Consider the following 13,574-nt stretch of genomic DNA (forward strand, 5'->3'; position numbering starts at 1 on the left):
TGTCCACGTCGTGCTACGAGACAACGCTAGAAATATGATTAAGGGCATGAATGATGCTGGACTCCCCAGCTTACCTTGTGCCGCTCACACTCTCCAGCTGGTGGTCCACGAAGGACTTTTGTCTCAGAGAAGTGTTGCTGATGCATTGGCTATCGGACGCAAAATCGTTGGCCATTTCAAACATTCTCCTCTAGCCTACTCCTGCCTCGAAGACATTCAGTTAGAGATCGGTCAGCCTGCAAAACGACTACAGCAGGACGTACAGACCCGCTGGAACAGTACATTTTACATGATCCAGTCTCTGATTGAGCAGAAACGGGCTCTAGGAGTTTTTGTGTCCGAACATGAACTTCCTGATAATCTTACGGCTCACCAGTGGGCACTGCTGGAGAAGGTTGTAACTGTTCTGGGTCCGTTTGAGGAGTTAACACGAAAAGTTAGCTCTTCTGAAGCTATGGCAGCAGATGTGATTCCTGCTGTCACTGTACTGCAGCGATTTCTATCTAGAGAGACCGACGATGACCATGGCATCAAAACTATGAAAGGGACTTTAGCTGCAGCTGTCAGGAGGCGATTTTCTGATGTGGAAGAACAACCCCTCTACAGCATCGCTACTCTACTCGACCCCAGGTAGGTGTGTGTGCGTGTGTGTGTGTGTGTCTGTCTGTCTGTGTGCGTGTGTGTGTGTTTGTATCTGTGTGTGTGTGTGTCTGTGTGCGTCTGTGTGTGTCTGTGTGTGTGTGTGTCTGTGTGTATATCTGTGTCTGTGTGCGTGTGTGTGTGTTTATGTGTGTGCTAGATAGTGAGTTAAAAGTTGCCTATGTATTGCTGAAAAGTACATTTTAGTATTAAATTTTCATTTAATAAATTATTTGATTAGGCAATGTTATTTTAATAAATACATATTGTCATGCCTAATTTTCTCCCTCTGTTATAGGTATAAAAATCTTTTTTTCTCTAACACCAACACTGCTGCAAATGCCAAGGAGATGCTGATGCGTGAGCTGTTGAGGTCGTCTGGAGAAGAGGAGAATCATGACCTGCATGAACCTCCTGCCAGAAAACCACGCAGGGACCAGGCAAGCAGCAGCCTGGACAGTATATTTGATGAAATAGCAGATGAGCAAGCACCAGTCTCTCTAAACAGAGCTCAAGTAGGTTCTACTGCACAATTAGAGACATACCTAGGGGAGACCACAATTTCTCGAGAAGACAAACCACTACAATACTGGGCAGTTAACAAAGTGCGGTTCCCTACTCTGGCCAAAATGGCATCCAGATACCTCTCAGCACCATGCAGTAGTGTTGACAGTGAAAGGCTGTTCAGCTCAGTGTCACATATTGTGAATGACGACAGAAACAGAATCACAGCTGATCATGCAGAGATGATTTTGTTCATCAAAAAGAACCTGCCTCTCATTCTCCCAAAAAGTACCTAAGCTAGTTCAGATCACATTGCTTACTGAAATGTTTGTTTAATTGAAACATGGGTACTGTCACTGTGCCACATAGTTTAATTGTTGTTTCATTTAAATATGCAGTAGTTTAATTGAGACTTGCAATAGTTACATTGATGTTTTGTTTAATTGAAATATGTAAATGTTTAATTGAGACTACACAACAGTTACATTGAAATTTAGTTAAATTGAAAGCTGGAGACGCTGTCAAAAATTTCATTGATATATTGTTGAGTTGACGGTTTTGACTGTACAATATGTTTTATTTATATTTTGTCAGTTGTGAAGACAGTGCCAGCATTGAGGCTTTTTGTTTACACAGAAATATATATAATTTATTTTTGATTTGAAACATTTATTATTTTACTCATTATTTATTTTAGACTTGTTAAAACAAGCAGAGAAAATAAAAACAGTCTTCTAACCTGTGTTCTAAAATAATCTTCTGTCTTCTTTTCTGGGAGCCTGTAGTTACTTTTGCGGTAGAAATATCGGTATCGGTACTCGGTATCGGCAAGTACACAAATTCAAATACTCGTACTCGTATCGGTTTGGAAAAAAATGGTATCGGGCCATCCCTAGTTCAAACAGACTCTGGGAGAAAAACCTGCTTTTGTAGCCTCTTCATATCACTGGTCTCAAGATAGTGAACTTCATGATGAGTTTGAAAAGACAAAGCGCTTTAAAGTGAATCCAGGGCTTGGCAGCTTTAATCTAACTATTGAAAGAACTGTACAATCCGATTCAGCCACATATTATTGTGCCGGTTCCTTTTCTAACATTGTCTACTTTGGAGCTGGAACTAATCTGGTGCTTAGAGGTGAGCATTTAACATTTAGACCAACCCTTTCTGACATTAATCACATTTTACAGCCTTAAATTCATTATATTCCTTCAATAGGTTCTAAATCCCACCGGATTCATATTCTGCAGGAACAGCAAACTGGAACATCATCATCAGATGGAAATGTGACTCTGCAGTGTACAATCCAAAATGAGCAACAGAGTTGTGGAGGCGAACACAGGGTCTACTGGTTCAGACCCGGTTCAGGAAAATCTAGTCCAGGAATCATTTACACTCAAGAAAGTTGTAAAAACAGCTCTGAGACGGATTCTCCTTCCAGGAGCTGTGTCTACAATCTCTCTATGAGAAACATCAACCCTGGGACTTACTACTGTGCTGTGGTTACATGTGGGAAGATTTTATTTGGAAATGGAATTAATCTGGATATTGACGGTAAGTGAGGTAAATACAAGACATCGCATACATCTTAATGCCCCGTTTTATGGATGATGATGCAGTATGACTTAATTCATGTCATTTCAGGGTGCTTCTAGTGTAATGCCTAAACAAAAACTGCCCATTTATGACCAAAAACACTGTATAATACAACAGAGTACTTTCGTGTGCATATAGCATTTTAAACAGGGGTTATTGTTGATATAGAATACAGATTTTCTACTGATGAAAAATGATTTGCATGCTTCATATTGTTGTACATACAGTAGTGGACAAAAGTGATTTAAAAAATAAATAATATACAGTATATATATTTTTTATTTTTAGTACCACATGACCCCTGATGTGAATTATGCTGCTGTAAAATTCAAAAATTCACAAAGTTCAAGACAGCAGAGAGTGGAGAAGCAATGGCAGACAGAATACTCTGGACTGAAATGAAAGGATTCTGTACTTTAACTGTATTTGTACTGTATTTCAGTACTGTTTTTGTAATTGCTAATATTGTTTGCTAACCAGAGCCACTCTGAATGCCATATTTTATGTTCTGAAATAATTATGAAATTTAAATGTCTCTTTATTCTGTTGAAATAACCCCATGCATTGAGCTCTGTGTGAATAAAGTGTCTTATTTTTTCCAGAAAAAACAAACTTTGGTTTTGATTAACCTTAGATAAGATGCACCGCAAACCACAAGGTCCGAAAGTTAGCCCATTTACACCCCTGTGCTGTGGTAAGATCTAATCAACAGACCAAACAACATACAGTAGAAGAGCTTTAGTCAGCCCTCTTTTTCATTCGACATACATGAGACTGCCAGCAGTGACTTTGGCCTATTTAACACCTACTCAACTCTAAGGGGGTAGCCATCATTTCAGAAGTGAGGGGGGCAGAAATGTCACGTGTGATGCCAGTTTTTTCTGACTTTTGTCTAATTAACAGGTTTTCCCTTCTTTTAATTGGCTAAGAAATCAAACACACTGCTGAACAATAACCACTTATTTGTATTCTGCAATATGTTTCCCTATATTTTCCTTATGACAATTTTATGATTGGTTTATATACTTACAAACACTTGTGCATTGAGTCATTATGGATTTTATACAGTGTGATTTTTTTATTATCACAGAATATGGCAGAAAATATACTATTTTATAGTTTCTCTACTATAATAAAGGCTGCCAATTAGCACTGCATAATTCATGTACTTTATTGTTATGAAAATACCCTGATATGGCTTGAAATAAACACATAAACCATCTATTGTTGCAATCGTGTGTTTATTGTCTTCACGTTTCATCATCTATTGTTGCAATCGTGTGTTTATTGTCTTCACGTTTCATCAGTTAAAACGTTTCAGCTTTTTATTCAGCTACAGCAATAGCTGGATGCCTTTGTCCATATAATGGGTTTCCTGGAACATCATATGTTATTACATACAAGTCCGTTTCAGACTTTCTGCAAGACGACACCTTTCCAGTATGAATGAAACATACAGTACATTACATGCGTGATTAATGCTCCATAATATTCACATTGTCTTGTTTTGGATAAGAATAAAACGTCAGGTCATGTATAGACTATCTTGTCTCTCAGAATTTAAATCTATATTTATTTACATTGGCCAATGAAAACCTCTATGTGAAAATGCATATGAAGGGAGGGTGGGATCTCATGCTTTCAAAGCTAACTTTCTATTGCTAGCCTCTCTGCAATAGCCTACGTTCTACGCCCATACTGAACCCTTTCCCTTCTCGCTGTGTGGAACAAGCTCTTTGTCCCATTACTCATGATTAATGAACAAAACATGACTCCCACCAGGAAAATCTCTTCATTTCATCCAAGTCCAGCAGAAAAGTAAGAGAGGAAGAGATATAATGGAAAGTGGTCAGGCTAAAAATGTTAAACTTAAACTGGCGGAACGAGTGAATTATCATATCCTGCTGAGTGAGCGACAGGAAGAAACTGCTTAGTGAATACTCTTGAATATCTTGAATACTTCTGTTATCAAAATACATAATTAGAATAATTTTGGCTTAAATAGAATTAATCATGTAATCATTAATTCTTTTTTTTGAGTTTATGTAAATGGTTCCCTTTCAAACATTCAGGTTCGACGTAGTCGACTGAATGGGATCACACTATGGAGCCTGTCATCTTCGAGTAATATTGAATGAACCAATGCAATTGGCGTGCGTGATTTGCATCACACACTCTGCTCCCGCGGCGCGGGTATAAATATGGAAATGGATGCACGCACTAGTTGCTTTTAGCTTCGGAGCCGATCATTTTGATGTATTGTTGTATACAGTGAGCGAGTGTGTCGGTGTTCTTCTAGGAAGACTCTCCCAGTTGCTAGTGGTTCTGCAGCGGTGATCGCGAGCTTTGAGCTCTCAACTGCTGTTTTAACAGCATCACATTTCTGTGTTTGTGGATGGCTGTTTAGAGGGCGGAAAATGAGTTTGGTTCACTGTTGCCGCGGTCATTCCCCTGTGTGCTCCGGCACTGGTGATGGGTCCCATTTCCTGAAAGAGCAACACTGGTGTGTTTGTGTCTTTTTCAAGATGCCATTCCACCCGTGCGTTTCTGGATGTGATCGTTCCCTGTTCCCCCAAAAGGATGGTCACAATAGTTGTTTCACGAACTTTAGGGGGCGCTGTTGCGCGTTGAGAATGTAAGACGTGTTTTCGATCGCTCTCGGGGAAGGTGACAGATTTACTCATATATTGAACAGCACGATCTTTTTTTGTTTTGTTATATAACTTAAAACCAACCTCCTAAACTCTGGTACTATTCTTACACTGATTATAAGTGTAAATATGTCGTCGTCTCGCTCAAAAGGTGACGCGGGTAAAGGAGGCCGCAGCAAAGCCCCGCTCTCCTCAGGCGACGCGAACGGGTCCACGGTGAATGTGTGCCCCGCGGATGAATCACCCGGGACTGTTACTTGTCTTCAGACAATGTTGGACTCTGTCAAGAATGAGATTTGTCAGAAAATCGATTCATTATCTTCTGACTTACGCTCTGAGATCACTACAGTGCGATCAGACGTCAAAGGCTGGTTGGAACCTTTGCAACAGATGGTCGAAGCCAACACTAGTACCATAAAAGAACTGGAGCGATCTTCGTCTGATCATAGCGATCGCCTTACAGAGCTTGAGAATTTGGTAACGTCGCTCAGTGAGCGCGTAACTCATCTTGACTCTAAGTGCGAAGATTTGGAGGGGCGTTCCAGGAGAAACAATATCCGTTTAGTGGGGCTTCCCGAGGGCTGCGAGGGTTCGCGCCCCACTGAATATGTGGCCCAACTTTTGCAGGAGATTTTGCACCTCCAGGATAAACCCTTGCTGGATCGAGCACATCGTACGCTCCGTGAAAAACCAAAGAAAGGAGAACCTCCTCGCCCTTTTGTCATCAGAGTGCATTACTTTCATGTGCGTACTGAGATTCTTCAAAGAGCCGCGGATCTCTCCCCTCTCTATTACAACGGAAAGAGGCTGTCCATTTTCGCGGACTACACTACTGCTGTGGCTAAGAAGCGGGCTTCATTCAGAGATGTTAAACGCATCCTCCATTCATGTCCTGGAGTCAAGTTTGGCTTGCTTTTCCCTGCAGTGCTGAGGATCACGTTACCTGATGGAGTTTCACACAAGTTTACGGAGCCATCTGCTGCACTAAACTTCGTTCGCAGTAACGTGAAACCTGCGGATGCGTCAGGTAGCGAGTCATAGTAATTTACAGATGGGGCAAGTATCGGCCTGAGCAACACAGATGGATATTATTATGTTTTTTTAATTTTTTTTATTGGCTGGTCCTTCATTATTGAGAGCTCATGATTGTAATCATCATGCCCCCTCTATTATCATCTTTGTGAACTATCCTTTGCTGATATAGGGGACTGGTTAGAACTCCATGACTGCTGTTCTGTTCAGTGATATTTTTATATTTTCATACTTAAAAATACTGTTACCTTTTTCGAAGCAACATTACGCGAGTTGTGTTAGTTAGCGCTAGTGTTGTTACAGTGTGTCTATTTAGGGGTTAATGTTAAAGGGGGTTGTATCTGTATCTCGTTTGGGGAGATGCTTTTTCTTTTTTTTCTTTTTTCTTTTTTTTTTGTGTGCCACCTACAGTGTTTTGCCAGATTATTTTATTATTTTATCATTATTACTTGTACACTTGATTTATTACTTTTACTTTAAACATGTCACAGTCTAAGACAGGGTACCGAGCAGGAGGTAACAACTTAAAGTTTGTTAGTTGGAACTGCAAAGGGGTAAACGAACCAGTGAAACGTAGTAAGGTACTACATCATCTTCATCATTTGGGGGCACATATCGTTTATCTCCAAGAGACTCATCTCAAAACAAAAGACCATCAGCTACTAAAAAGAAGATGGGTAGGCCAGGTGTATCATTCCACATTTCAGGGTAAAGCCAGAGGGGCAGCAATCCTTATACATAAATCAGTGCCCTTTGTATGTTTAGATGTTAAAACGGATCCTAATGGCAGATTTGTCATCGTCTCAGGGAGAATTGGTAACACAGCACTTCTTTTAGTTAACATTTACGCCCCTAATTGGGACGACGACAAATTCTTTAGACACTTATTTTCCTCATTGCCAGACACTTCTTCATATTCTATTATTATGGGAGGGGACTTCAACTGTTGGCTTAATCCTGACCTTGATCGTTCTTCTCTCAGACGTAATTCACCCTCAAAATCTGCCCGGGTAATTCAGTCTTTTATGGAAGAATTTGCCATTTCTGACCCATGGCGTTTTTTTAATCCATGTGGTAAAGCATTTTCTTTCTTTTCCCATGTTCATCAAACTTTTACACGTATTGATTATTTTTTAATAGATAATAGACTTATCCAATCAGTGGAGTCGTGCAATTACAATGCTATTGTAATATCGGACCATGCACCAGTTACCATGAATATTTACGTTGAGGGGCTCAATGGTACACGCCCACCGTGGCGATTCAACACCCGCATGCTATCAGAAAACAGTTTTGTGGAATTTGTTTCTCAGCGAATAGATTTTTTCATATCCACAAATAGCAGTCCGGAGATATCTGCATCTCTTTTTTGGGAAGCCCTGAAGGCATTTCTTAGGGGGGAAATAATTTCATATACTTGCCATAAGGCAAGGTTAAACAAAAAGAGGCGTTCTGAGATAACGCAGAAAATAACTAAATTAGATAATATATATGCTGTTACCCCATCTCCAGATATTTATAAGGAACGCCAAGCATTACAAGCAGAATTCGATATACTCTCAACAAGTCATGTAGAGAATTTACTGCTCAGAACTAGGTCTAGGTATTATGAAGAGGGAGACAAGGCAGGTCGGCTGCTAGCTCTCCAACTGCGGCAGGAAGCAACTTCCCACCTTATTCCCCAAATTAAAACACCTTCAGGGACAACAACAGATCCCATATTAATTAACAATCATTTTAAAGATTATTATACTTCCCTTTATACATCTGAGCAAACTGCCAACCTCTCTGACTTTGATAATTTTTTTAGTACCCTCAGTATCCCTACAGTGGATTCTAATTTTGTTGATCAGCTAGAAGTACCCATCACTATAGATGAACTTGCTAAAGCTGCTTCCTCGATGCAAAGTGGCAAATGCCCTGGACCCGATGGGTATCCAGTAGAATTTTATAAGACATTTTTTAACAAATTGGCTCCCATATTATTGGACATGTACAACGAATCATTCAATTTATCAAAACTCCCTCAAACACTTAATCAGGCCTCAATCTCCCTGATCCTAAAAAAAGATAAAGATCCTTTGGACTGCTCTTCATATCGTCCTATTAGTTTGCTTAATGTTGATTTTAAACTTTTATCAAAATTATTGGCGGTGCGTCTAGAATCTGTATTGTCTTCAATCATATCTTCAGACCAGACTGGTTTTATTAAGGGTAGACATTCCTTTTTTAATATTAGGCAATTATGTAATGTTGTTTATAATTCCTCATCCCCTTCTATCCCAGAAGCTGCCCTGTCATTGGATGCTGAGAAAGCATTTGACCGGGTAGAATGGGAGTATCTTTTCTATACATTAAAAAAATTTGGTTTTGGTGAGAATTTTATTTCATGGGTGAAGTTGCTGTATTCTGCTCCTCAGGCCTCAGTTAGGACTAATAATATTCGTTCAGAATACTTCAATCTTTACCGTTCCACCCGCCAAGGATGCCCTTTAAGCCCCCTTCTTTTTGCTATTGCCATTGAGCCTCTTTCCGTTGCTTTAAAGTCTGACCCATTAATAAAAGGAATAACAAGATTAGGTATTGAACAGAAGGTCTCATTGTATGCAGATGATCTTCTTCTGTGTATCTCAGATTTTTCTATTTCAGTACCTGCGGTTCTTAACAATTTAAAATTATTTGGTTTTATTTCTGGTTACAAGCTAAATTTAGGCAAAAGTGAATTTTTCCCATTGAATGCAGTGGCCAATAAATACCCTTTGCATACTTTACCATTTAAAATTGCACAGTGCAATTTTAAATATCTCGGGGTCTGTATAACCAATAGATATCAAGATCTTTTTAAATTTAATTTTGATAATCTACTGCTTCAGGTTCAGAAAGACTTTGAACGATGGTCGATACTTCCTATATCCTTAGCTGGTAGAATTAATTCTGTAAAAATGAATACCCTCCCAAAGTTTATGTATTTGTTTCAGTGTATTCCCATTTTTCTCCCTCAATCATTTTTTCAGAGAGTAGACAGATTAATTTCAGAGTTTATTTGGGATAAAAAGACTGCTAGAATTAGCAAAGCACTTCTTCAACGACCTAAGTCTCTTGGGGGTATGGGTTTACCCAACTTTAGACACTATTACTGGGCAGCTAATTTCAGGGTCTTCCAGTACTGGTTAAACCAGGCCCAATCACAGTGCTCACCCATGTGGCTTGCCATGGAAGTAACTTCATGTATTCCTACTACATTAACTGCCCTGTTATATTCCCCTATTAACAGTTCATTTTCTCCTTATACAAAAAATTATATTGTAAAAACTTCACTACGAATCTGGAGACAGTTTAGGCGGTATTATGGATTGCAAACATTTTCTATGTCTGCCCCTATAGCGTCAAACTTTGCTTTTTCACCATCAATGATGGACAATACTTTTTCCCAGTGGGCAACACACGGCCTATCAATGTTTAAAGATTTACATATAGATGATGTTTTTGCATCCTTTCAACAACTCGTGGATAAGTTTTCACTGCCCAGAAACAATTTTTTCCGATACTTGCAGGCTCACAGTTTTATCCGTAATATGTACCCTCAATTTCCTAGGCTCCCCACTCCCACTTCCATAGATTTATTTCTTGAGCCACTACCTATTGGGAAAAGGATGATTTCTTTTTTTTATGACAAAATATGTTCCCTACATAGAAGCTCACTGCTATCTATAAAAACTCAGTGGGAGGAAGACTTATTAGAGGAAATTTCAGATGAACTATGGGAGAGTATTTTATACAGGGTGCATTCCTCATCTGTGTGTGTCAAACATGGATGGATCCAATGCAAAATACTCCATCGCACTCACTGGAGTAAGGTCAAACTCTCTAAAATTTATTCTGACATTGACCCTATATGTGACCGTTGTCGTCAGGCTCCTGCAACCCTGGCGCATATGTTTTGGTTCTGCCCAACCCTACATGGATATTGGACTGATATTTTTGAGACAATGTCAGAGGTAGTTGAGACAATAATCGAACCTGTGGCTATAACAGCACTGTTTGGTACACTTTCTTTGCCAGTTCACTGTCCACGGTACAAGGCAGATTTTGTGGCCTTTGTGACCCTCCTGGCCAGACGTCAGATTTTACTGCATTGGAAATCATCTGTCCCGCCTACTCACTCTTTGTGGATTAAAGACGTTTTTCACTGTATTAAACTGGAGAAAATCAGATACTCACTGAAGGGCTCTCTCAAGAACTTTTACAAAATGTGGGGTTCTCTCCTTGCATATATGGAAACATACACTCCTTGCATACTGGAAAATAGTTAATTGTACTTTCTTTTAGTGTGTTAGTGCTCCTGTACTCATACTTGTTAGGGCCCGAGCACCGATGGTGTGAGGACCCTCTTGGAATTGCTCTGTTTATTATTGATTGTGTTGTTTAGACATTTACCTTGGTTGGCACAGGTGTTTTTTTTTTTTTTTTTTTTTTTTTTTTTTTTGGGGGGGGGGGGTAATAATTTTTGCATATTTGATAATGTATGGGTTTCCTTGAACACTCTTATTTGGGGTTAATATTTGTTCCCTTTATATTAGGTTTGTCCTGGACCCCTGCTTATCTTCTGATCTTACCCTCTTTTTTTTAACACTTTTTCTCTACATATGTTGTACAACTGTGTTTTGGAATGGTTGGAATTTTGTAATATGTGGAGAAATTTATAAACAAAGTGGAAAAAAAACAAAAAAAAAAAAACAATAGTTGTTTCACGTGTTTGTAGAATGTATATGTATATATATATGTATAATATATATATGTGTATATAATGTATGTGTAGATATGCAGCACATTGAAGCAGCTCTTGTGGATTGTTTGTGTTCTCATTGCAAGGATATGACCATCACGGTGTTGAGATCGAGACTCGCCTTCATGCGTGAAGGTGAGGTCCCCATTACCATGCCCCACTACGGCGCCGTGTGGGATGGGTGATCAGAGGATTATAGTGAGGCTTCCCTGTCCGGTAACCAATCCCTGTGGGCCCCTCACTCCTCTATCACATCCCAGCCGGTGGAGCCCCCTCGTTGAGCGTGCTGGTCCCTTTAAAATGGACAGACCAGCCGTTTCATTCGGGGCCTCTCCCGAGGACAGGATGCCGATTGCAGCATCGTAGGGTGAGCTGACCTCTGGAAATGATGACTCGGCTGCGTTATCTCCCTCTAGGAGTGTAGCGTTGCCTGAGCCAGATCCAAAAACATCAGCTATGCTGAATCTCAGCTCTCTGCCAGAAACTGCCCGAATAAGCTTTCCTCCCCCTCACTACCCTTGACGGAGGAGCGGTGAAGGGTTGCAAGGCTGTCCCTCCAATAGAGCGGTCTGGCGCGACACAGGTCCACCTGCTCCCCCCTAAAGCCTGTGAGTTCTCGCCCGTTCTGATGGGCAGAGCTTACAAGGCCTGTAGGCAAGCCGCCTATTCTTGCGTGCCATGGCGCTTCTATAGGTCTATCAAGCCAGGGCACTCATGGACATGCATGAGGGTAGCCCAGACTGTGCGCTCATAGGTGAACTCCGCACTGCATCTGACCTCGCCCTCTAGGGCACGAGTGTTGTGGCATGTGTGATCGGTCTGACAATGTCCACGTTAGTGGTCCAGGAGTGCCATTGTTGGCTCAGCCTGGTTGTTATGGCAGATGCGGACAAGGTTCGGTTCCTAGTCTCCCCAATTTCCTAGGTTGGGCTGGTCAGCGATGCAGCAGAGAACTGCGCCCAACATTTCTCTGCCGCCCAAGCGCAGACGGAGGCCATCCGGCACATCCTGCCCCGACGGCCCGCTGCTGCCACCCCACCGGCGGTGGCAGTTCCTTCGCCTGCTCGTCGCCGAAGGTGTTCCCCTGCTGCCGCTCCCGCTGGGCCTCCACAGCAGCCCTCAACCAGGCCTCAGCATAGAGCCGGCCACAGTAGGGACACCCAGCCAGCTCTAGGCGCTGCCAAGCCAGGTGGCAAGTGACAGCGAAAGCATTCCTGAGCGGGCCGCTCAGGGATGGAGGAGGGTGCCTTTGGAGTTGGTCACCGATCCACTCCCTCCCCCCAGATGAGGACCGGTTGGAGTCTTTGTTTGTGTGTGTGTCTGTCATCACATTAGTGAGATTCATCACACCTAGGTGTTGAGCAGTGCTTCTGTCCTGTGTGTACGTCGCAGTCCTACTGGCGAAGGACGCGAGCTAGACATTCCCTCCAGCCGATATGAAGTCTGGCTTCCATGAGCCGTACTTCAATGTACCCTAAATGCGTGGTGGGTTACGACCATCTTGGATCTGTGTCAACTGAAGCAGCGTATAATATAAAGTGATCGAGGCTCTCCAGAAAATTTGCTCTAAACTGCTCAATTCATATGGATTAGTTTTACGATCTCTTTTTGAACTTTTTAAAGGAGAACTCCGGTCAATTTTAACATTGAGCTCATTTTTTTGTAAATTTGGTTAGCTGTCAGTACGGAGAACAACGACAAAAATCGGTGTTGCCTACACTGTGTTATCCTCTTTTTAAAATTTGCACCCTGTTGACTTCAATGGGGCAAGTTTTAAACCTGCTTTTAGCCTCTTAACATCCTTGATGTGTCATTACAAGTGCACAGCCATGTTAGATGATTCCTTCAGAGTGAACACGGGTGAATCTGACTGCAGAAGATGTGAAAGATATGAATAAAAGTTATGTTAATTCAGCCAGCGCACATACCTGTATTTACATCCTGTTTTCGGTCGAAGTCCAAAGTAGTCGACTGTCGAGTTCACGCGCATAGGTTTAGTTACCTATGTTCACGTGCATGAACTCGACAATCTCGACAAGAAGATAATTTTATAATATAATGTTATTGTTATTATATATAAACAACTCTCCAAATAGTTTAATAGCAGCAGACATCCTGTATAACAGCATATTATTCATCAACACTAGTGTAGTCAAAGTTGGAGTAGGTTTGCTTGGATTTATTGCTCAAAAGATGACCCAAATAAAACCTCTGATTGTGTCTGCTGCAGATATTAGTTTAGTTTAGTTTAGTTTAGTTTATTTTTTATATAGCACATTTCTACTGCCTCGAGTGCAGCCCAAAGTGCTGTACAATTCCATCAATAAAACCAAACAAAGAGAATACAAAACACAACAACATAAAATTAA

This window comes from Abramis brama, assembly GCF_963993115.1.
Source record: "Abramis brama genome assembly, chromosome: 3".
Lineage (NCBI taxonomy): Eukaryota > Metazoa > Chordata > Actinopteri > Cypriniformes > Leuciscidae > Abramis > Abramis brama.